The following is a 24,643-nucleotide window of genomic DNA, read 5'->3' on the forward strand; positions in this document are numbered from 1 at the left end:
TTTGGTGGATGGGACCAGAATGAAGACGTCTTTTGGCTAAGCGCATTAACCGTAAGACGGACATTCTTCTAGAGTACAATGGTTTCTTATCCAAGGAATGTGATGATATGGGTTTGTAAACATGACTCTGGACAAGACTAAAGGTTAGACATAACCTCTCATTTTGGGTAAAATAAAACTGCGACCGTTTGCGCATCGGGCTAGGGTAATGACATCCCTAGCAAGAATTGAGGCAACCTGGGTACATCTTTCTAGAACCGCTCAACATGCCCGCAATGGACTATGGGTTTAGTGTATCCCTATTTTGGATGACGCTCACATCTCTCGAGAGTAACTGGTAGGCTTACCTAACTCTAAGCACAACATGTCCTTAGACGGGACACGGAAACATCTAAGTGCACAATATGCTGGGCTATGCAGGGGATGAAGGCTTGGAGGTCCCTCTTGCCAATGTGATTAAACAACACATGTCAGGGGTAACCCAATGCGGCGTGAAGTTAGTACATCATCGTTTTAAGGCTGCCTCAAGGGCAACGTGCAAAGAGGTGGTGCTTTCACCTCAAATGGATGCGAGATCAGCTGCACTTCGGGTGACGAAATCCCAAGTGGTTCCGAATCCGTTCCAAGGGCTAGTCACTCCCGGGTAAATAGGTATGCAAGTGGGCGATGAACTCCCATGGTGTGTGTGTGAAAATTAAAAAAAGGGGTAAGCCTAGGTGCCTCCTTGGGCATTTTCGTTAAATTGAATTACGACCATTGGCTCAAACAATTTTTTGCGATAATTGCGAGCATTGGCTCTTAGCAATTTTGCGGCGATTTTGAGAATTGGCTCTTACCAATCCCTGTAGAAAAGGTGCAGCAAGTGTATATATACTGGAAAGTAAATCTAACACTTGTTTTTATTTTCTGCTCGTCTGGAGTGTTCGCAACTTGCAAAGAAGTTTGCAGCTTGCGAATACTCCTGGAGGCTACACCGGGTTAATGATAACCCAAGAAAGGAGAAAAAAATCAAATTCGTTGATTCTAAATTCTTGAAAAATGCCAAATTTTTATAGAGCTACAACCTTTTCATTTGATACCAGGCTCTGCTTGAGAGGGATTATCATGTTTTTAGAAGTCTCCCCAGCAGAGTCGCCAGTCTGTGGGAGCCGATTTTTTTCTCGTGTTTGCGCAGGACGACAGAGGATCTCCACAATCGGGTTTTTAAAGGGGGGTGTTATTTGATCTGCGTATCTCAAAAACTTGGGATCGCGATCCTAACTTTGCGAGTTAAAGAAACTCAGAGTCGCCACATAGGTTAGGGCCTAGGACCCGTGTCTATTCTTCCAATGAAATGAGTAATGACTCGAATTTCTTTAGAAGAACAGTAATCAGGGGTTCCTTTGCTCTGGGCCTAGAACCTTATATTTTGCTATGTTTGCTTAAGGCGTGGTCCTTACAGATATTTGGGTAAGGGTTGTGGTTACAATTGGGGAAGGTGTTAGGCACCCCTCTTGCCCGGATTAACCTGGTCGCTTAACTTAGATTGGCATTTTGGAAGGATTTGACATGAAATAATTTGATTTTATTTCCTTTGTTAGGTTACACTTAATTCCGAATGTAAATGAAGTGAATATACAAAAGAAATAAAAAAGAAGCGCGGTTCGATTCGATCCTGTTTGAGACCATATGTCACAGACTCCAAGGGAATGCTGCAACTGATCCCAAGTAGGCCCCTCTTCGTAAATCAAACGGAAAATGACTGTACAGAAAGTAAAAAAAAGAAAGATAGCAGGGTTTATTTATCATTATGTAGTGGTTCCAAGTTATAAATAGTGGTCCAAGGTATAAATAGTGGTTCCAGAGTAGAAATATTGCTTCACACAATCTAATAGTACTTCATTAGGTGTTAATGTTGCAATGAATTTATGAACACCTGTATGACAGAATGGTGGAAAGGTCGACCTTTTCACTTGTTTTACACCTGTCTGACGGAATGGTGGAAAGGTCGACCTGCAAGTCGACCTGTAATTGGTCTTCCTACCTGTTTGGTCAAATGGTGAAAAGGTCGACCTATGAAGGCAAATTCCCACCTATTTGTACATATGCTATAAAGGTCGACCTATTATGGCAAATTCGCACCTGTTTGCGAAGAAGGTAAAAATGTTGACCTTCAGGTGTAACCCGTACAATACTATTTGCATTGTATTTAATTAGATCACCCTGTGGAAATGATGTTTTAGGCACAACCTATTTGCATTGTGGCTTATCTAATGGACGGTTTGGATCATCCTATGGTGTGACCCGTACAATACTTTTTTGAAAAATGCTGGAGTATATGGGTTTACACCATATAAAAACTCTTTCTCATGAAGAAACAATATAGGTCTTCCCTACCACTAAGTCAAAAGCCAAAAGTATTTATGTAATTGAACATAATTTGTAGAAGGGCAGTGAAAAATTCACCTCGTATTTTTCAAAATGGACTATACAGCCCACGCCATAGGATGATCCAAACCGCCCAATTGATGGGCCACAACATAAATAGGTTCTGCCCCAAAAATTATTTCCATAGATGATCCCAACCGTCCAATCTGTTGAAGTTTCCATAATCTAAGTCCCTCTTTAGATAGGATGGTTAGAATCATCCTATGGAAATGATTTTTGGGGTACAACCTATTTACGTTGTGGCCCATCAATTGGCCGGTTTGGATCATCCTATGGTATGGGCTGTATAGTCTATTTTGAAAAATATGGGTTGAATTCATCCTAGAAGGGGGCTATACAATGGAGTTTTACCAAAGTTAAGACTTTCAACACTTGGCATGGGGAAGAAGAATCTAAAAAAGGTGAATAGGGTTTGTGAAATACATTGGGATCTGTTTCTCAAAAAGGTGGAGGGAAAAGCAACTCAAGGGCATTCTTGTCTTCAAACATGCCTTGGGATGCGTTTCACCCCTTTTTGAGAATTTAGCCAACTCAATCCTTTTTTGAGATTTTCAGTTAAAAATCACATTTTTTGAGAATTTTCCCTAAAATAAAGGGAAGCAAAACAAAATCTAGAAAAAATAACAATAATAAATAATGAAAGGGAAAGGATGCAAACGTGGATTGTCCACTGGTCCCATGGATTGTCCACGGGTCTTTCACGATTCTATCCCTCTCTCCTCTACATGTGACCCAACTCCCAAGTCTCCCCCTCACTTTATTTTAATTTATTTTTTAAAAAGAAAAAAGGACAACAAAAGAAAGAGACAAGTGTACTCTCTTTATTCTCTCTCCCCATCACTTCTCCCTCTCTCTCTCTCTACCCCTCTCCCACACACACACACACGTTTCTCTCCTTCTCTTTCCACTTTTCTTTTCTTTTCTTTTCAATAAAACAAAAGAAGAAAAAGAAAGAAAAAACAGGGTTAAAAAAAAGAGAGCGTGGGTGTGGACTGCCCACGCCCCACTCCTCTCTCTCTCTCTCCCTCTTTCCACTTTTTTTTAATAAAAAAAAAGAGTGTTAAAAAAAGGGAAAATTATTAAAAAAATGCAAAGTTTTGTCTAAATTGTGAATAAAGGATAGTGATTTGAAATTTATAAAAAAGGTGATGTCAGGTGAGAGAAGATGACTTTTAGGACAAATATACCCCTCCTACCTCATTTTTCCCTCCACCTTTTTGCACCTATCCCTATGCACTTATTACCTTCTCACCTACGACCTTCTTCTTCCTCAAGGCTTTTCTAACGTGGAAAACCCATGGAAGGGTTTCAAAGGTTGCCATTTATAACAGGGTTTCGTATTCATGAGGGTTTATTCATGATAAACATATTGAAGCAGTGTTACAAAATGCAAAGAAAATGGATTTTGAGCTTAAAACTGAATTTTGTTGTTTTCCCCATTTTCAAGATAAATCCATTTTCTTTGCAATTTTGAATTCTAAAACATCAAAACCAAGCTTCAATTTATGGTTGCCTCCATGACACTAAGATCATTACGTATATCCCTATTATCATTGGAATTATTACCCAATTTGAAGATAAAATTCCTTGGAATTATCCTTATTATACTAGCTTCTGTCGGAAGTCCGAACAAAACTTCGGACTTCCAAATGAAGCCAGTATACGTAACTGTAGACACCCCATTTTGACCGTGCCCTAATCCTCACTTGTTTGAGCAAAACCCCATCAAATCAGTAAGATAAAACCCCAAATTTCACCCTAAGCTAGCTTAGAGTCCCAGCTAGGTCCCCATAAAATTTCGTCGAAATCGGAGTGCGTTTGCCTAGCGAACGAACCGCGAGAAGACCGTAGTGTAAACCAGAAAGGGGAGTGGATTATCCGAAAGGTGGTTGTCCAAATAAGAAAAAGAGGTCGAATTTATCACTCTCTTATAAAAAGAATCCATCGGGCAAGGGCAGGAGGAGTTCATTTTTCGTCTGAAAATTTCGAGGAAAAATCTCAGAGAGAAAAGGGAGAAGAGCTGAAACCCTAACCCAAACCTTGCCATTTCCGATCAAAGCTTATCTTCCCCGATCTTCTTCTCCGGTAGGATTACCGGAGCTCCGGCTAATTCGTTCTTCCTTGAATCATCTTATGTTTTTTTTTAAATTTTGTTCTTTTCAAGCAGTGAAACCTCAGATCTAGAACCCAAGCCCTAACCCACCGGTCATCTTCTTCAGAGAATATCCATAGATTCTAGCTATCTGCAACTAGATCCGTCAGTTTCTTAAATTCCAGTGAGATTTGCTCATTTCTAGGCAAGATCCGATCATCTTCTCCGGCGAGGAGCAATTTTCCGACCATTTCTTATATAGATCTAAGATCTGAGGTCTGCAAATCTGCAGAGGGAGAGAGAGAGAGAGAGAGAGAGAGAGAGAGAGAGAGAGAGAGAGTTAAAAAGGAACCTCCTCTTCTCTTGATCTCCCGCTTAGTGATGTTCTGATACTGAATTTTCGTGTTAAAAAACCAGTGCTGAAGAGCGATGGATTCTCTGCCTTACGCAATCGGAAGCACCAGATTCCTTATACCGAATTCCAGAAGAAGAAAGGCCCCCCTCCCTTTGTTCCCATCTATTCTATACCTCATTTCTCCCTTTCAATTCCTAAGTCCGTTTCTCTTTCCCTACAATAGGTCGATCCATTGTCGTTCTACCTCCCAAAACTCTCGTCATCATCATGAAGATCATCACAGCCACAATCATGATCACAATCATGATCATAATCACAATCATAATCACCACCACCATCACGAGCAAGACACGAACTTGAACCAATATCAGGAAGCAATTCTCGACTTCGCAAGAGCAATTCGATGGGCTGAATTGGCGGATTTCCTTCGGGAGCATTTGCAGCTTTGTTGTTGTTCAACGGCTCTGCTTCTGGTCGCGGCTGCGTGCCCTTTTGTGCTTCCCAAGCTGGTTGCAAAGCCTTTCCAGCGCGCCTTCATTGTTGCTGCATTCCCACTGTCGGAGTTTCAGCAGCACCTGATGCTGCTATGGATATTGCTGGTGGAAAATGTTTAATCTGGCCCACATTGCTGAAGAGCATTTCACAGCCCGGGCAATGGTTGATGTTAAGGACTTGAAAGAGAATAATCCCGATTTTGCCCTTGTGCTAGAAGTGAATGGCAACAGATCACCTGATATCTCTTCCCTGGCATATAAAAAGGTTCTTGTGCATGACCTGGAAGTGGGTTCTTACATTTTGGTCAAAGCTGGTGAGGCTGTGCCGGTAGATGGAGAAGTTTTTCAAGGTAGTTCTACAGTTACTGTTGAGCACCTGACTGGAGAAGCCAAATCAATAGAGAAGGATAGTGGGGGATAGAATTCCAGGGGGTGCAAGGAACTTGGATGGAATGATGATAGTGAAAGCAACCAAGACATGGAAAGATTCTACATTGAGCAGAATTTTTCAGTTAACCGAAGAAGCACAGCTAAATAAGCCAATGCTGCAACGGTGGCTAGATGAATTTGGGGAGTCTTATAGCCAGGTTGTTGTGGCTCTACCGCTTGAGGTTGCTCTCATTGGGCCATGTATTTTTAAGTGGCCCTTTATTGGCACACCAGTCTGCAGAGGATCAATTTACCGAGCTTTGGGGTTAATGGTGGCAGCATCACCCTGTGCATTGGCAGTTGCTCCTTTGGCATATGCTATTGCAATAAGTTCCAGTACAAAGGAGCTTATGTGCAAAGCAATTGAGCCCATTCATGGACATCGGGTTGTAACAAACAAATTCGAAGTTGCTCTTTGTTGTGTTCCTAACTGTGAGAAGGAAGCCCTTGCTGTAGCTACTACCATAGAAAAAGGTTTTAAACACCCTATTGGCAGGGCTGTTGTAGACCACAGTGTGGGGAAAGACCTACCATATGTTTCTATTGAAAGCTTTGAGTGTTTACCTGGTAGGGGCCTTTTTGAGACATTGACTGGTATCAAGCTTTTCTCGGATTCTGTTGATGATCTGCATTTGGAGGCAGAGGAGTGCTTTATCTTTCTTCTGAAGCGATTTTGTTTTTCAAAACGAAATCGAGTCATATCGGTTGAGAATTGGGCAGAAAAGTGTCGTTTGAGGGAGATTGGTTAGGAATTAAAGTAGTCAAAAGATCCTGCCTTTTCCCTTCCTTTAAACAGAGACTTCAAAAATGACCACGATTTCAGGTTCAGCCCTTCAATTCCCAACTGATTCAATCATTCTTCCTTCCCTTAATCATCAAAAGAGCTTCCTTACTTTGGGCCAGTGCAGAAACAGAGCTACATGCTGCTCTGTTTTGAGGTGAACTGGCGCAGTCACGGTGGAGAATATTTTTTTTCAGGACAAGATTACGTTTTTCAGATTCAAAACGACGGCATTTATGGAGGTCTGATGGTCCTGGGCATTCTCCAAAGCTCAGAGTTATGGTACCATCTATGGCGTTCTCACAAGTGCCAGACAAGCCACTGGGTCTGTATGATCTGTCGTTCGATAAGGATTCTTGTGGAGTTGGATTTGTTGCAGAATTATCTGGTGAATACAGTAGGAAAACTGTGGGAGATGCTATAGAGATGTTGGTGTGAATGTCCCACAGAGGTGCTTGTGGCTGCGAAACAAACACCGGTGATGGAGCTGGCATCCTCGTGGCGCTTCCCCATGACTTCTTCACTGAGGTCGCTAAGAATGTTAGATTTGAGCTGCCATCACTAGGTGAATATGCAATAGGGATGTTCTTCTTACCAACATCAGAAGTTCACTGTGAAGAAAGCAAAACAGTATTTACCAAGGTGGCGGAGTCACTGGGGCATGTTGAACTTGGGTGGCGCTCTGTCCAAACTGATAATACAGGCTTGGGCAAATCTGCTCTTCAGACAGAACCTGTTATTGACAACTGTTCCTTACTCCAACTCCAAGGTCAAACGCTGATTTTTAGTAGCTGATGTACATATTACGGAGGGTTTCGATGGTGGCTATTCAAGCTGCTCTAAATCTGCAACATGATCTTGGCCATAGTAGGTTTACGAGCTTCATGGCCCTGGTTTTCAACAAATACTTTCCCTAGCTGGGACCGTGCTCAACCTATGAGAGTTTTGGGCCACAATGGTGAGATCAACACACTACGTGGAAATGTAAACTGGATGAAAGCACGGGAAGGTCTTTTAAAGTGCAAGGAACTTGGCTTGTGGAAGAATGAGATGAAGAAACTTCTACTCATTGTCGATGTCACTTCAACTAATCCAGGTATGGTTATTTCCATTGATATATGCATATTTGAAGGTGAAATTTGGGCGATGAAGGCGCTAGCCCAAGCCCATCCTTTAGGAGACGTGCACAGTCCTTATAGCATTGCCCTTTTTATTAGATAGACTTTCTTAGTCTTTTAGACATACTTAGACGTTGGTTCTCTAACATTGCAAAGGCAATGAAAGAGTCATCTAGAGCCCACCCATGTTTAAGGAGACAAGCTATGTCTCAATAAAAAAAGTCAAATCATTCGGAGACAGGCTTTGTCTCATTAGCACCTCCTTTTAGAATTTCTAGTTTCAGAGTCTGTCCTTAGCATAGGAGTCTGTCCTTAGCTAGAGAGTCAGTCTTTCTTTCAGGAGTCAGTCCTATCATCATAGGGGTTTGGATCATTTCCAACCTCTCATCAAATCATGTTGATTTTTATCCGCTCTTGCAAGGTATAGGATGCTGTCCAACACTTGCAGAGTTGTGTTTCTGTTCATTCCCCCCGCAAAGCATAGGATGCTGTCCAACTTTTGCGGGATATCAGGAGTCCGTCCTGCCTTTATGATGATAGGATTTTGTCCTCTTGTGTCAAAAGCAACAAAAACATTCAGAAATGTCAAAAACATCAAAAACATTCCAAAAACCAAAAACCTTAAAAATCTTGAGTCTTTCAGAGTAGTTAGGAAAATCAATTCCGAACTACGTTGGCTTGATCCTCTTCCACGAGGTACGTAGTGCAGCTTGGGATCCACATCCCAAGTCCAGCCAAACCTTTCAAAATAAACATTTCAAAACCTTCCAAAAATACAAAAATTCTTCAAAACCTTTTTCAAAAAGATCTTCCCCTAGAGTTAGGATTATGTCCTAGATATATGGGATGTTTTAGAGTTAGGAGTCTGTCCTGATTTGTATTGATGTGGTGTGTCCTGTCGTGTGAGTGTCCCTAGAGTTAGGAGGCCTCGAGTCGATCGGTTAGACATCTAGTCGAACCGATGGCTAGACTAGGAAGCATATAGTCAGCCCATGGTTTTCATTAGGTTGCACAGTCTAGATACAAATAGGATGTAGGGCCCACCTGCATTAGCTTAAGGTTAACCAATTTGCATTAGTTAGGGCATATAGAGAGTCCTAAAAATTACAATTCACATGAATTTAAGCAATTGTACAAAAAAACTTTAAAAATCAGTCGAGTCTAGTGGAATCGAGTCTAGAATAGCAGTTCTAGATGGTTAGGCATAGTAGTTTAGAATATGGCATCGAACTACGTTGACTCCGATTCTTCCCGAGGCCGTGATACGTAGAGCAGCTGGGATGGACGGCCATTTTGGTCCGAGTCAGGTCGCATTAGAGTTAGGACTCATTTTGTCCAGTCATGTATAGAATTGAATTGTGTTGTGTGTTTTGCTGTGTTTTCTTACTTTCATGTACAGATCCTATACCTTTAGCTGTAGTATGCATGTGTTTACACACCAGAACTCAGACACCAATTAGGTATGACACTCATAACCTAGCTATTATTAGGCGACACTTCTTTCATTTCTTTTATGTGTGCTTATTATTCATCTCTGAGACATGCATGATTAGATAGACGTCTTCTCGGAGATATTGATTCTCATTTCATATGACTTTTGCCCAAAACTCTTCAAAATTATTAAATAAATGGCATAAGAGACCAGGTGTTTACACTTGGGCGGATGAGGTGCTCTTTAGACCTTCCAAATTCGTAACCAGGCACGAACCCTCTTTTTATAATCTCTGGTTATCCGTTGCAACAGAGCATAGTATGGGATCCTTGGCCCACTTCCTTGGATGGCGACTCTTCTTTGTTTAAGGTACGCCTCGAATCTGGGCTAGTCCCCGAATCGAGAGGTATCTCACCTTTTATATCGTCACTCATGCTGTGAGAGGCACTTCTTTCGAGAGTTCCTTGGTAGAGCTCTCCATTCACGTGGATGATCCTGAGACTGTTAGCGTGTGGGGCACGTCCTCCCGCCGCCCCTCTCTCGGATCGGGGTCCACAGTAACCAAATTACTGGTTCCAATCGGAAGTTCGAAGGTTTGTTCGGACTTCCAAACAAACATTCGGACTTCCAAACAAACATTCGGACTTCCGACGAAAGGTAGTAGATTTGGTTCTCTAGTGGTTTAGGGGTACAAAATGTGGTTCCCTAGTGGTTTCGAGGTATAAAATGTGGTTCCCGAGTGGTTCCAGGGTATAAAATGTGGTTCCCTAGTGGTTCCGGTGTATAAAATGTGGTTCCCTAGTGGTTCCGGGGTAGAAAATGTGGTTCCCTAGTGGTTCCGGGGTATAAGATGTGGTTCCCTATTGGTTCCGGGGTATAAGATGTGGTTCCATAGTAGTTCCGGGGTATAAGATGTGGTTCCCTAGTGGTTCCGGGGTATAACATGTGGTTCCCTAGTGGTTCTGGGGTATAGCATGTGGTTCCCTAGTGGTTCCGGGGTATAACATGTGGTTCCATAATGGTTCCGAGGTATAAAATGTGGTTCCCTAGTGGTTCCGGGGTATAAGATGTGGTTCCCTAGTGGTTCCGGGGCATAAGATGTGGTCCCCTAGTGGTTCCGGGGTATAAGATGTGGTACCCATCAATGTGGTTCCGGGGTATAACACGTCGGAACAACTATATTATGTTTCCAATAGGTTCAAGATAGTATTTTAGTGATTTTAAAAGTCATCATGGCTCTATCATTGGTGTTTAAACCTATTGGAACCATTAAGTAGGCCTCAGAACCACTATTTAGTGGTTAAATAGTGGTTCCAAGACTGTAAATTATGGTTCCCAAGTGGTTGGTACATTGTAATACTACTTTATTGGTTTTGGAATGGATAATGACTGTATCATTAGTGTTTGGAACATATTGGAACCATTACGTAGGCCTTGGAGCCAGTGGTTCCGAGAGGTTACATAGTGGCTCCAACACTCTAAATTGTAGTTCCAAGAGTCCAACTTGTGTTTGGTACATTATAATAGTATTTTAGTGGTTTTAAAAGTCATCATGGATGTATCATTGGTGTTTTAAACCTATTGGAACCCTTACATAAGCCTCGGAACCACAATTTAGTGGTTCCAAGGAGGTTAAATAGTGGTTCCAAGAATCCATATCAAATCTTATTGTACGACATTCGAAATGATGATGACCTAGCAGTGGTGATGATGCTTTTTGAGAATAGCCTCTTCAATTGTATGAGCCTGTTCATGCGAAAGTCCCTACCAAATCCCATATTATAGTTAGATAGATGGTGGAGGATCTGAGGGAAAAATATAGTGGGGCCTGCTTATTTGAGTGATCTAAACCATTTACTTGCTGGCCCCTTTCATGTAGTGCCATAAAATCTTCTCTACAGGATGATCATAACCCTTTGATTTGTTAAGGCTATTTTTATGGGATCCATTCATTCTAACCCTCTATAATCCTAATGGTTCAGATCATCCTAATGGTTCAGATCAACCTATGGGATCCATTCATTCTAACCATATTTCTACCCCGGAACCACTAGGGAACCAAATTTTCTACCTCGGAACCACTAGGGAACCACATTTTCTACCCCGGAACCACTAGGGGAACCACATTTCATACCACGGAACCACTATGGAACCACATTTTAAACCTCGGAACCACTAGGGAGCCACATTTTGTACTTCAGAACTAATAGGGAGCCACATTTTATACCCCGAAACCACTAGGGACCCATATTTTATACCCCGGAACCACTAGGGAACCACACCTTATACCACAGAACCACTAAGGAACCACATTTTATACCTTGGAACCACTAGGGAACCACATTTTCTTATCCCGGAACCACTAGGGAACCACATTTTCTACCCCGAAACCACTAGGGAACCACATTTTATACCTCGCAACCACTAGGGAACCACATTTTCTACCCCGGAACCACTTTCTACCCCGGAACTACTAGGGAACCACATTTTCTACCCCGGAACCACTAGGGAACCACATCTTATACCTCGGAACCACTACGGAACCACATATTATACCCCGGAACACTAGGGAATCACGTTTTATACCCTGGAGCCACTAGGGAACCACATTTTATACCCCGGAACCGCTAGGGAACCACATTTTATACCCCGGAACCACTAGGGAACCACATTTTATACCCTGGAACCACTAGGGAATCACATTTTATACCCTAGAACCACTAGGGAACCACATTTTATACCTCGGAACCACTAGAGAACCATATTTTATACCCTGAAACTATTAGGGAACCACATTTTATACCCCGAAACCACTAGGGAACCACATTTTATACCCCGAAACCACTAGGGAACCACATTTTCTACCCCGGAACCATTAGGGAACCACATTTTCTACCCCAGAACTAGTAGGGAACCATATTTTATACCCCGGAACCACTAGGAACCACATCTTATACCACAGAACCACTAGGGAACCACATTTTATACTCGAGACCACTAGGGAACCACATTTTATACCCCGTAACCACTAGGGAACCACATTTTCTACCGCGGAACCACTAGGGAACTACATTTTATACCTCAGAACCACTAGGGAACCACATTTTATACCCCGGAACCACTAGAGAACCACATTTTCTACCCCTGAACCACTAGGGAACCACATTTTATACCTCGGAACCACTAGGGAACCACATTTTATATCCTAGAACCGCTAGGGAACCACATTTTATATCTCGGAATCACTAGGGAACCACATTTTATACCTCGGAACCACTAGGGAACCACATTTTATATCCCGGAAGCACTAGGGAACCACATTTTCTACCCTGGAACCACTAGGGAACCACATTTTTTACACCGGAACCTCTAGGGAACCACATTTTATACCCCGGAACCACTCGGGAACCTGCCTTAAACTCTGAGTCAGAAGTCTGAACCAATCGTCGGACTTCCGAGTGGAACCAGTAAATTGGTGTCCTACTGGAATTCCTTTGGAAATCCGAAGTTTGGTTCGAACTTCCGAACCAATGTTTGGATTTCCGAATGGAAGCTAGTAGAAATGGCAAATCTACTCGTTTCTGTCTGAAATCCGAAGGTTGGTTCAGACTTCCGAGTCGGAAGTCCGAAACAAACGTCGGAAATCCGACGGAAACCAGTAGAAATGGAGCTTTATCACGTTGGCAATGGAGTTTTTTTCGAAACTACAATGGCAATGGAGCTTTATCACGTTGCAAATGGAGTTATTTTTTCAACACTACAATGGTAATGGAGCTTGGAAACGTTGGGAATGGAACTTGGAAACGTTGGCAATGGAGTTTTTTTTCAAAAGTACAATAGCAATGGCAAGCTTCAACAACCTTGCATGAAGTTTCCCACCTTTTTGAAGCCTCGAGGAAGAAGAAGGTGGTAGGTAAATGGCAACCTTCAAAACCCTTCCATGGAGTTTTCCACGTTAGAAAAGCCTTGAGGAAGAAGAAGGTGGTAGGTGAGAAGGTAATAAGTGCATAGGGATAGGTGCAAAAAGGTGGAGGGAAAAAAGAGGTAGGTGGGGTATATTTGTCCTAAAAGCCATCTTCTCTCACATGACAGCACCTTTTTTATAAATTTCAAATCACTACACTTTATTCACAATTTAGACAAAACTTTGAATTTTTTTAATAATTTGTCCTTAAAAAAATCAAACGTCAGAATTGGCTCTTTTGGGCTACGGGCGGGTGGCACAACGTGAGCTCTAACCATGGCTGCAGAGAGAGGGACTGGAGGGTTTTGTGCATTCAGAAGCCAGAACCAATAGACAGCTTAATCATTCTTGAGATGTGACAGAAACTCCATTGCACTCTTGAGAACGATTGGAAGGGTGAAATCATTCTGGTCGGTGGGGATTGCACTCAGCGTTTGGAAAAAGTTTTTTTAAAAAAAAAGAGACAAAACATATCACGTTCCAGAGGAGGATTCCACAATCTCTCCTTATTTTGATACTTGAAAAAAAAAAAAAAAAAAAAAAACTCGCCATTGTTATTTTGTTTTGTAAGGCAGAACAGTGATTCGGTCACAATGATGTATGTATCTCCTTAGTCTTCTCTCCACTTGAGAATTTCCACGTCAACAAGAGGGTCAAAAGTGAAAGAATGGAAGTCTGCTGCTCTTTAAATAAGACTTATCTTCTTTTAACTCCTAGTCTAACTCAAAGTTAGAACTTGACTTTGAGTAGCACTCTTCCAAAAAGTCTTTCTTTTAAATAAATCATCAAAGAAAAAAAAGAGTTTTCAAAAAGGCCCAAAAAACAAAAAACAAGGATGCGACAGCAAAAAATCCGCTACGTACGCAGGCCACTATCGCATCCTTGGGGGCATTTGTGGACATAAAAAAAATTTGTCCCTATTAAATTACAAAAAAAAAACCGCCCCCATTTTCTTAAGTGGGCCCTACACCTCTAAAAAAAGAGGTTAAATGTAATTGGTCCCGCTTTGGCCCATTTTCAAGTACAACTCACCACCACCAAAACCAAGACAAGGAGGTAGTGGGTCTTATAACCACTTACACCACTATGCAAGTGGTTGTGTGGGTAGTTATTGCAGGAGGGAGTAGTATATAAAGACATTTCTTCTCTCTTTTCAGGGGATAACAAAACAAAAAGGTAACCAAGAAGAGAAAACAAATCAAGAGAAGAAAAATTCTCCTCTCAAGAAAGCAATCAAGTACTTGAAGAAATTCTCCGCGAAGATCAAGCCACCTAACAAAGGCCCTTCATTGGATTAAATCAAAACACCTTCACAACCGATAAAGCGCGAAGCTCGGAGTGAAGTCAAGTCCAAACATCTTCAAACACCGACGAAAGTGAGAATCAAGCCGCAAAGGCCCTCGTCTTCAACACCGTAATTGTTGTATTCTTCACAATTTGATCGTTAATCAGAGGATTGTAGAAAGTTGTACCATTTTCTTTTAATTACAATTTTTCTTTGTAATTTGTCCCCAAATTTTATGTTAGTGAATTACGCGAAATTTGCTTCTTTTTTTTTGGGTAAAAGAAAAATGTTTTATTATGATGTGCGTGCTCGGACTATATTTTCTCAGAACATTAGCAATGCTGAAATTTAGGTATGACGTAAGTGCATGGACTATATTCTCTGAGGACATTAGTAATGCTGAAATTTGGGTATTTAGCCGTCATCCTAAGACTTTATAAAGAAAAACTAAATTGTATATAAACCTGTTTTTTTGCTATGCTGAATTTTTTTTCTTCATCTCAAACTGTATTGTATACATGGTTCACAAAAACTAAATTGCCTCAAGATAGCTTGGCATTTGTAAAATTATACAACATGAATACCCCCTATGAATAAAACCACAAACTCAAGTTCAAGAGAAAAGATGAGAAGGAAAGAAAATAAAAATTCATAATCATGTATCAGTTGAGAATGTTGAGAAAATCGGAGACTGAGAAGCAGCAGAAACCACCAGCAGAGGAAGCAAAATAATTATATATACATGATGTTAACTAAAATCATGAAGGAAGTAAAAAATAATAGCAAGTAACCAAAATAGATACTAGGCATTAGGATGACAGAGTCCTTTTCCAATTCACACCATACTCCATCTAAAATAAAGTGTGAATTTCGAAATGGAAAAAAATAGCTCACAAAAGAGTTGTTAATACAAAAGAATATCTAAATTACATTCTCTGGTTGGATCACATTCTACAAATAAACTGGAATCTGAATTGGTTGCTGCTTCTACTGGTGGGAAATGAGAATGCACTGATAAATTTTTAACACCTTGAAGAATGCCAATGAAGATTCAAAAGATCAGTTGCAGTTCTTATTTTCCCATCTCCTTTAATCTATCTAGAAAACAACCCATCTATCAAGAAAAAAAAGAGATGACTAAGCTGGGATAACTGAGAAAAAATGTCATACTGCATGATTGGGTATGCCGATTTTTTTTTTCTAAAAAAATATATTCCATGATGCAAATTGAATGTCAGAGCCTTTTTGTAACCCATTTTCAGGTACCAATTTTTTTACGATAAAAAATTTTCACCAGAAAACCATGAAAAAAACGTCATAGCATATTTTTTTTTGCTTTGCTGAGAAAGATTTTGTACGAAAAGTTTCAAGGAAAAGAATTTCAATGAAGTTATGTTACTATAGCCCAAACATGCTATAAGGTAAATATTTTCACGTAAAACCTGGACTCTGCTGACAAAGAATTGCATACTGGATGAGCCTTTAGAAAAGAAAATTTAATATATCAGAAAAATAAATGGATGCATAGAAATTAAGTTGCTTCCTAAGAATATGAAATAATAATAATTGGAAAACTGGCATAAGATAACAAATTCACTACCTTGCCAGAGGTGCATTCGATGCACGGGGCAACAAAGAAAAAAGTAATGATAAATTCGCACCCCCTACAATACGCATGCGCCCCCGATGTCAAATCACGCTATAAAGGGGGGGGGGGCGCATGTGTACTGCAGTCTGCAGGGGGTGCGAATTTATCATTGCCCTATTTTGAAAAGCAAAAACAGAAATAAGAAGGCAATAGTCAAGTCAAATCAATTTAAAGAAGCCAAACGAAAAAAAGAGAATAATAGGAAAAAATAAAATTAATGAAATAAGGAAAAAAAGAAAAATAGAACAACATTCTAAAAAATGAACGAATTACCCGTATCTGTCAAAATAGAATAATGAATGTGTGACTGGAGTAGTTTTGAGGCTATGAAAACAGTTGGGATTATCTAACGAAACTTTCATAAATTAAAAGGACATGAATCCCATGTTATGAGCCTTAAAACTACTGGAGGAAAAGACAACCCCTATGAAGAATCATCAAACAAAACTAAATTAGCTTAGGAAAGATTATAAGACCATTTACCTAAATATAATTTTAAATAGCATCCTTGGGCCTATGAAAAAATCATTGATTGCAAATAAGAGCAAAAGAGTATCTTTTACTAAAAAATAACTGTAGAAAAATTCATAAAATGAATAGGTAAAACCAAGGGAACAGTTGAAATTAATATTGAATGAAATTACATCTGCAACAAATTCACAAAAACTGTAAAAAAAAAACTACAATACCCTTTTCCAGAAGAAGACGGTGAGGAGTTTGTGTAAGATATTGAATCTTACAATCATACATAGCCTGATATAGATTCTTGGAAAGCAATTCCATAAAAATAGCAGGAAAAGAGACTATAACTTAAATTCAACAAATTGATTGACGAAAAAGAAGATTTGTATACATTGAGATACGGAATGAAGCTAAAGAATATCTTCATTTCCTAAATCGAAAAATAGGGAAAAATAAGTAAATGGGAACAAAAAATTGTAGCATAAATAGATAATTGCAGGTTCATGTAATCATGTAGAATTTATATAGGTATTCTATCCACAACATCACAATGCACAGTCCTATAGCATTCAACCATGGTCACTCTCAATGAGGCATTCAATCAAACATATAGCTTGCAAAAGAAAAGGCAAATGCAAATATACAGAAAAGAAAAAAGATGGGAGATCGGTTTATCAAATATATATAGCTTGTAAATCCAAGTATATAGAAAGAGAAAGAAGGGACACTTGTTAGCTGTCTGCCTCCAGGCAAAACAAAAAAAAAAGAGAATATAGTACAAAAGGAATTAGACTAAATATGACTTGTGATTCTAATTTTATAAATGCACATACTCAAACCCCTAAACAAAGAATAGCAAACCATCATCAATATAGATTAAGGGACCCTAGATTGTCTTGTACAAACAAAAGAAGACCAAATGTAATAGAGATGGAAAAACCCATGATTTAATGATCAGAGTAGAGAAGAGCAACTATGACAGTAAAAGAGATGAGGAAATCATATATTTAACAATGGAAACCCACGATATATGCAAAAGAGATGAAGAAACCTACCATAGCAGCAAAAGTGGGAGAAAAAAAAAACCTTGAAGAAATCATAGATTTCATGTGCAGAGCCAATGAAACATACTATAATTGCAAAAGAGATGAAGAAATCCTATATTTTCATGCCCAGAGAAAAGGAAATCCCATGCAACGATAAAAGAGATGATGAAACCCTATGAGGAATAAAACTGCACTTGAATGGAGGTTCAATCCTAACTCAACTGCATGACTACAAATCAAAGCAGCTCTCCCATCATCTCAACCATACAATAATCGATAACAAGAATCTTACTTCAAAGATGTTGGTAATGGAGACGGAAGTGAGTTCGAGAAGAAGAATCGCAGCCAAAGAAAAGAGGGGAAGGTTTTGTTAAAACCCGCGTGTAACACGTATCCTTAGCGGAGTAACCAACAAAGAAGACAAGGCATATGAAAACGCGTGGCATGGAGAAGATTATAGGTGGCAGGATATTTACGAATATCATTAGGAGGCAAAATGGCGAATATACCCTGCGAAAATTGGATAGAGTGGGAAAATTTAAGCGATCAAGGGTATGGAATTTTCGTAAAAGATGGTTGACGAACTTTCCATGATCTAGGCTTTTAGAATAGTAAGGACTTGGACTCCGAATCCTATTATGAGTAAACAAACAATTTAACACAATTAAAACTTCTAATTGAGACTTGCCATTTTTAGTAACCCACACTTACTATTTTTAGTAAATCCGAACTTATTATTTTAGTGACTCGAGAACTTACTATTTTTAGTAAACCCGGAGTTACATTTTTTAGTAAATACGAATTTTTTATATTTATAAGTTTGATAAGGAAACCCCAAAGGTACTCTAATTCCTTAATTGATATTGACACCACTTCTATAACAGACACTTAAAGTTAAAATATAATCCCTAGGATGGTCCCCATTGAGGGATCATGTTGAGTGTGATTCCTAAGGAGCGCCTTTCTCCCAGGTGGTCTCCCCCTCTTTCTGGGTTCTTTAATCTTGTTGAAGAGTGTTAAAGGGTAGTTTAGTCATTATGTGTATGATTGAGGCGTATTGTTGTCTTTGTACCAAGTTGCCCTATTTTGGGCGTATGTATACATCATATTATGGAGGGATTCCTTAGTGGAGAATCCCTCATCTTCTTCCTCATTCTTCTTCTTCTTTCTCTACCTTATCTATCTCAACATGGTATCAGAGCAGATTCTAAGGGAAAGAAGAAGAAGAAGAGAGTCCCCACAATGGCATAGTGGGTTCCACCTCTGATTGATCCGAGCCATTCGTTTGATAGGCCTACATTTAAGGGCCAAAAATCTCTCCAATCAGGCAATCTTAACATCCAATAACTTATATTTTTTGTTATTGACACCGTCCATGTTTGACAAAGAACATACACATTACTTAACTTTCGATTTGATGTCATGGGATTTTTGGGTAGATCCAAAGTAAACCTGGACCTCCATCCTCTAGAACTCTCAAACTACCTCAAATTGTTGCCTCCAAGAAAAACCACAATCTCTACGAAGAAAGAGAAGTTTGATTATGGCCTCCAATCCTCCGGACCCTGGAGGTCACAACATTTTAGATTTTAGTTCTTCTGAAGCCTTTGAAGCAAGCTTGAGGCAGACGAAACCCCATCCGAGGCATTATTCTCATATTTGCAGAGAAGACAAGCTAGGGTCTTCAAAATCAGCATTTATCCTCCCTGCTGCTGAGCATCAAGGAGAGCTCGATGGTGAAGGCTAGCCGATACTTGCGGACCCAGAGCCTGGTTTTTTCCACCATATTGACCTCATTAAATCTGGACCTCCATCCTCTAGTTCTCTACCTGATACCCCAAAATCCAAATCTCGTGCTTCTCAGCTAAGTAGTGGAGCTGATCTCGACCAAGTTTTTGATTCATCCACTCATGTCAAAAGAGGTACTAAACTCCATAAAATCCTTTCTAAACCTCCTTGTTTCATCCCTCTCCCTGGAAAAACCAAAAAGAAAAATTTATCCCCCTACTCCCAGAAAAATCTGGATAAACCTCCTATCCCCTTTGATCCTGCAACTATTAAGAAGTTTAAACCCCCGCCACCTCCTATTCTGAGTAGTTTCTTGACTCTCTCTCCCTTCTCACCGGAAAAATTGGTGGAAGGCGAGACCTCGAAGCCATTTACCTTTTCTGGTAACAATTCTTTACCTCCCTGCAACCCCTACCCGAAAAGGAGAAACAATTTTACTCCCTGGGCAATACCCGCTCACCTACCCACCAAGGAACTGACCCATCAGCTTCTGAATCCCCTGTCTTGTCAGACTTCCCTGCTTTAACTGCTGTGAAATCCCCCAAAGGCCAAGAAAATCTTAGCCCCTGCATCCCGTCCCCCTTTCTAAATTCCCGCCTAATTCAGGTAGGAAAATTTGAATCTATGAGTAAAATTGGATGTGGTCAGCAAAAGGTTTTTGTTGATTCAATCAATCCTACCCCGGTGGGTCCCATAGAAAAGCAAATCCCCTCTGAAAATTTAAATTTCGTTCAAAAGCCAAAAAATCCCACAAAAAAAGACCTGATGCTTGGACTTCTCTTTTTGAATCCAAGGATGTACAGACCTCGTCAAATCTCAAATTCTTCAATCAAACTGATGCAACTGGACATTCGGGTCTTGATTTTGAGGACGAAGAACTGGAGGACAACGATAAAAAATGGCAAAACTCTGTAGTCAGCTACCTACTGGGGAGACGCCCTTATTTTGTAGCTTTGAAAGAGCACTTAAATAGAATATGGAAGGTAAAAGGTTCCTTCCAAATGTACAATATCCACAGCACTTCTTTCTGTTTCACTTCAATTCCTCAGAAGATTGTGAAAAAAATTTAGATGGAGGAAATTACAGTTTTGGTGGGAGGTCCCTGGTCTTGCGAAGGTGGTCCTCGGAAATGGCCCTGGAGAAACTTTCTCTCTCCTCCATTCCAATTTGGATCAGATTCCCCGGTCTTAACCTTCGATTCTGGTCTGCCCATTGCCTTAGTAAACTAGCGAGTAAGATTGGATTCCCTTTATACATGGATTCTCATACAACGGAAGCAATTCATCTTAGCTATGCTCGATTCTGTATTGAAGTTGAAGCAGGAAGCAGCCTCCCAGACCAGATTGAAATTAAAACCTCTCTTGGGACTACTTACCAGAGGGTGAAGTATGAATGGAGGCCTCCTTCCTGCAAGGAATGCAATACTTTCAATCATTCTGATTCCACTTGCCCAAAAAATAAGCCCCCTCTTACCAGAAAAGTGCAAAAAAAGGAGTGGAAACCAAAGCCTCCTTACCCTGTTGCAAATGAAGATGAGGAATCCATCAAAAGTGCCCAACCCCCTAAGTCTCATCAGCATTCTCCTTCGTCTCCTCATCAGCAAGTTCATCCGAATCCCTCGAGTCCCCCTGAGTCTCATCAGCAAACTCCTTCGATTTCCCTACTGTAAATTCCTTTGAATTCCTCCAATTCCCCAGTTTCGGAAAATTTTTGTTTCGAATATGGGGAGGATCAAAGAAAGGCAAAATCTAGGAAGAGGAATGTTGATTCCCAGCAAAGTAATTCTCTCATTGAACCCTCTTCTGGTTTTCCCGTCAATGAAATTAATCACAATTCACTTGAAATCTCCAATCCTTACTCAATTTTGGAAGCCCTTGAAGGTGACCCTTCCTCTGAAAATGCAGTTCCCCCCCCCCATTTGCCCCTCCACCAACTTCTGATGTTTCCCATGTCATCCCTTGCAGCCTGAAACATTAGAGGGATAGGATCCCACACAAAAAGGGGAGACATCAAAAAACTCATCCATGACCACTCCCTCCCCCTGTTCTGTCTCCTTGAAACTAAAGTTTTTCACCCCATGATGGTAAATTGTATTCGAGATATTAACGATACTTGGAATTACCATGCAAACTACAACCACACTTCATGAGGTCGTATTTGGATTTTATGTGATCCTCAAATAGTGCAAGTGAACATTATTGCGGATTCTGCTCAGTTTATTCATGCGGAGGTTCTTTACACTCAAACTCAAACTCATTTTTTTCTAACTGCTGTTTATGCTAGAAACAAGGGAAATGAAAGGCTCTCTCTTTGGGATGATCTTAACATCATCTCCCAGCAAATTGATTGCCCTTGGATTGTCCTAGGAGATTTTAATACTATCCGATACTCTGAGGAAAGATTTGGTGGAGCTGATCCCATTCTTGCAAATCTTGTCGATTTCAATCGTTGTATTGATAACTGTGGCCTAGCTGACCTCCGATCCATGGGGCATGTCCTCTCTTGGAACAATAGTCCCCAAAATGTGGACCTCAAACTAAGAAGACTTGATAGAGCCCTGGTAAATATTGAATGGCTTTGTGATTTTCCTATGTCTATTGCCGATTATAGAGCCCCTTGGCTCTCTGACCACTCTCCCATAATTATCAAAATCCAGCCCACCTCTGGTAATGGGAAGAAGCCTTTCAAATTTCTAAATGCTTCGCTAGATGATGTCTCCCTTTTTGAAGTTGTTGAGAGAGCTTGGTCTACTCCAATTAGTGGGAATCCGATGTACAGATTGGTGCGAAAGCTCAAAGAGGTTAAAGGAGAAATTAAGATCTGGAATAACAGTGTCTTTGGTCGTATTGATATTGAAGCTCCAATTCTTCGTCAGGCTTTAGATGTAGCCCAATCAAACCTGAAGTCTAACCCTGCAGATCCCTGTCTCAGGGTAGAAGTCAACCAAGCCCAATCGGCCTATGCCTCTGTTGCTAAAATGGAAGAATCCCTTCTGAGACAAAAGTCTAGAGTTCAATGGCTAAATCTGGGAGACTCAAATTCGAAGTTTTTCCACTCGGCTCTCAAGGCCCGAAGGAACCAAAACTCGATTCATGGTTTGTGTGGTGCCTCTGGGGATGTTACAACTGATCAAATCAAATTTCTGCAATGTTGGTTTCTCATTTCCATTCTCTTCTCAATCAGCACCCTTCCAACTCCACCCCCATAGCCTCTGTCCCTTTCCCTTTGAGGAAGATATCTTCAGAGGAAGCTTTCCTTTTATCCAAGCCTTTCACCCAAGAGGACATAAAGAACGTTATCTTCAGTCAAAATGGGAACAAAGCCCCTGGGCCTGATGGGTTTAATGGAGAATTTTTAAAACATTTCTGGTACTTAGTAGGAGATGATACTTCTAAAGCCATCCTTCACTTTTTCAAATCTAGGAAGCTTCTTCCTGAGCTCAATGCAACCTTCATCTCTTTGATCCCAAAATGCCCAGAAGCTTCTAGCCCCAATAAATTCAGACCCATTTCCCTCTGCAACTTCTTGTATAAATCAATTACAAAGCTAATTGCAAACCGGTTAAAACCTCTCATGGGAAAATTTATTGACCCCTTTCAATCAGCTTTTGTTCAAGGCAGGACGATTCAAGACAATATTCTTCTTACCCATGACCTTTGTCATAATTTCCACAGAAAAAGTCCCCTGAAAGCCATGTGCATTAAAATGGACCTCAAAAAAGCTTTTGATAGTGTGAAGCATGACTCCCTGCTCCTGTTTTTGAGCCGAATTGGATTCAATGATATTTGGTGCCGCTGGATCCATCAATGTATCTCCTCCCCCTCTTTTTCTGTCCTATTGAATGGTACCCCTAAAGGTTATTTTCGATCCACTAATGGCCTCAGGCAAGGAGACCCACTATCTCCTCTTTTATTTTGTATTGTGATGGAGATGTTTTCCTGCACCATTTATTCAGCTGCGAACCTCTGCCATATTTCCACTCCCTTCTCCAGAGCCAATATTTCTACACTCACCTATTTTTTGTAGATGATGTTATGATCTTCACGGAAGCCTCTTCTTTATCAGCCCATGGAATTCTTTCATGTATAAATCACTTCAGGATATGGTCTGGGCTAGAAGTCAGTCTTGCAAAATCTGAGATATTCTACACAGGCATTGACGATTCAACAAAGAAGACATCTGCTCTATTCTCAACATGACAGAAGGTATCATCCCAATCCGGTATCTTGGCCTCCCATTGGTAACCACTCGGCTTACCTCAATGGATTGCATTCCTCTCATAGAGAAAATCAGGAAAAGAATCAACTCTTGGTCAAATAAATTCCTCTCCCGTGCAGGAAGGATTGAGCTTGTAAAATCAGTGCTAAACTCATTTCAGCTTTACTGGTCCTCCTCCTTCCACATTCCTACTGAAACTCTTAACTCTATTGAAAAATTATTCAGAGATTTCATTTGGTCTGGCTGTGACCTGCAGCAAAAGTATCATCCGGTGGCCTGGAACATTTTGTGTAAGCCAAAAAAAGAAGGGGGGATTGGAATTCGCAGATTATCAGATATAAACAGAGCCTTTCAGTGTAAGCATGTCTAGAATATCGTCCATGGTGCGAATACTCCTTGGAATGCTTGGTTCAATGCTAAATATGTGCGAAACAGAAATTTCTGGCTGATAAAAATGCCATCTAAGCCCTCTTGGGCTGCGAGAAGCATTTTCAAAGCCCGGGACCAAGTCAAGCAGAACATCTGCTATTCCATTGGAGATGGTTCTAAGGTTAATTTCTGGCATCAGCCTTAGGTGCCAAATGGGATCCTAAACCTCTCATCTTTTGGATTGGTTATTAATTTCATTCCTTTAAATGCTTCCGTCAAGGATGTGATCCATGATGGGCATTGGGAATAAAATTTCAGAGATCCTCATCTTAAAGAGCTGAAGGAAATTGTGTCGTCTGCCATTTTCTCAACCGACAACAAAGACTCTGTCATTTGGAAACCCACAAATGATGGGCTTTTCAGTATAAAAAGCGCCTGGAATGCTCTGAGGATTCAGCATCAACAAGTTGACTGGGAATCTTCAATTTGGTTTCATGGTAACATCCCTCGGCACAGCTTTATCGTGTGGCAAGCAATTCAAAACAAGCTCTGCACAAAAGATAGGCTCCCTTTTCTGAACTCTGCAAGTGATTTGAGATGTCCTTTATGCCGTTCGGAACAAGAATCCAGGGATCATCTGTTTTTCTCATGTTCCTTCTCTGAGTGGATGTGGAGATCCATTCTATGGCGGATTTCCAACAGAAGAAAGCAACTGAGATCGCTGATGGAGGAGGA

The 24,643-nt window shown here is 40.5% G+C and overlaps 2 pseudogenes; both read left to right on the top strand.

The window, feature by feature from the left end:
• Positions 1 to 404: 404 nt before the first annotated feature.
• LOC143850631 (putative cadmium/zinc-transporting ATPase HMA1, chloroplastic pseudogene) lies at positions 405 to 7,016 on the top strand (annotated as a pseudogene).
• Positions 7,017 to 7,799, top strand: LOC143850632 (glutamate synthase 1 [NADH], chloroplastic pseudogene; annotated as a pseudogene).
• Positions 7,800 to 24,643: the final 16,844 nt, after the last annotated feature.

This window comes from Tasmannia lanceolata, unplaced genomic scaffold, assembly GCF_043159265.1.
Source record: "Tasmannia lanceolata isolate RefF3 unplaced genomic scaffold, GAP_Taslan_0.1 ptg000018l, whole genome shotgun sequence".
Classification (NCBI taxonomy): Eukaryota; Viridiplantae; Streptophyta; class Magnoliopsida; order Canellales; family Winteraceae; genus Tasmannia; species Tasmannia lanceolata.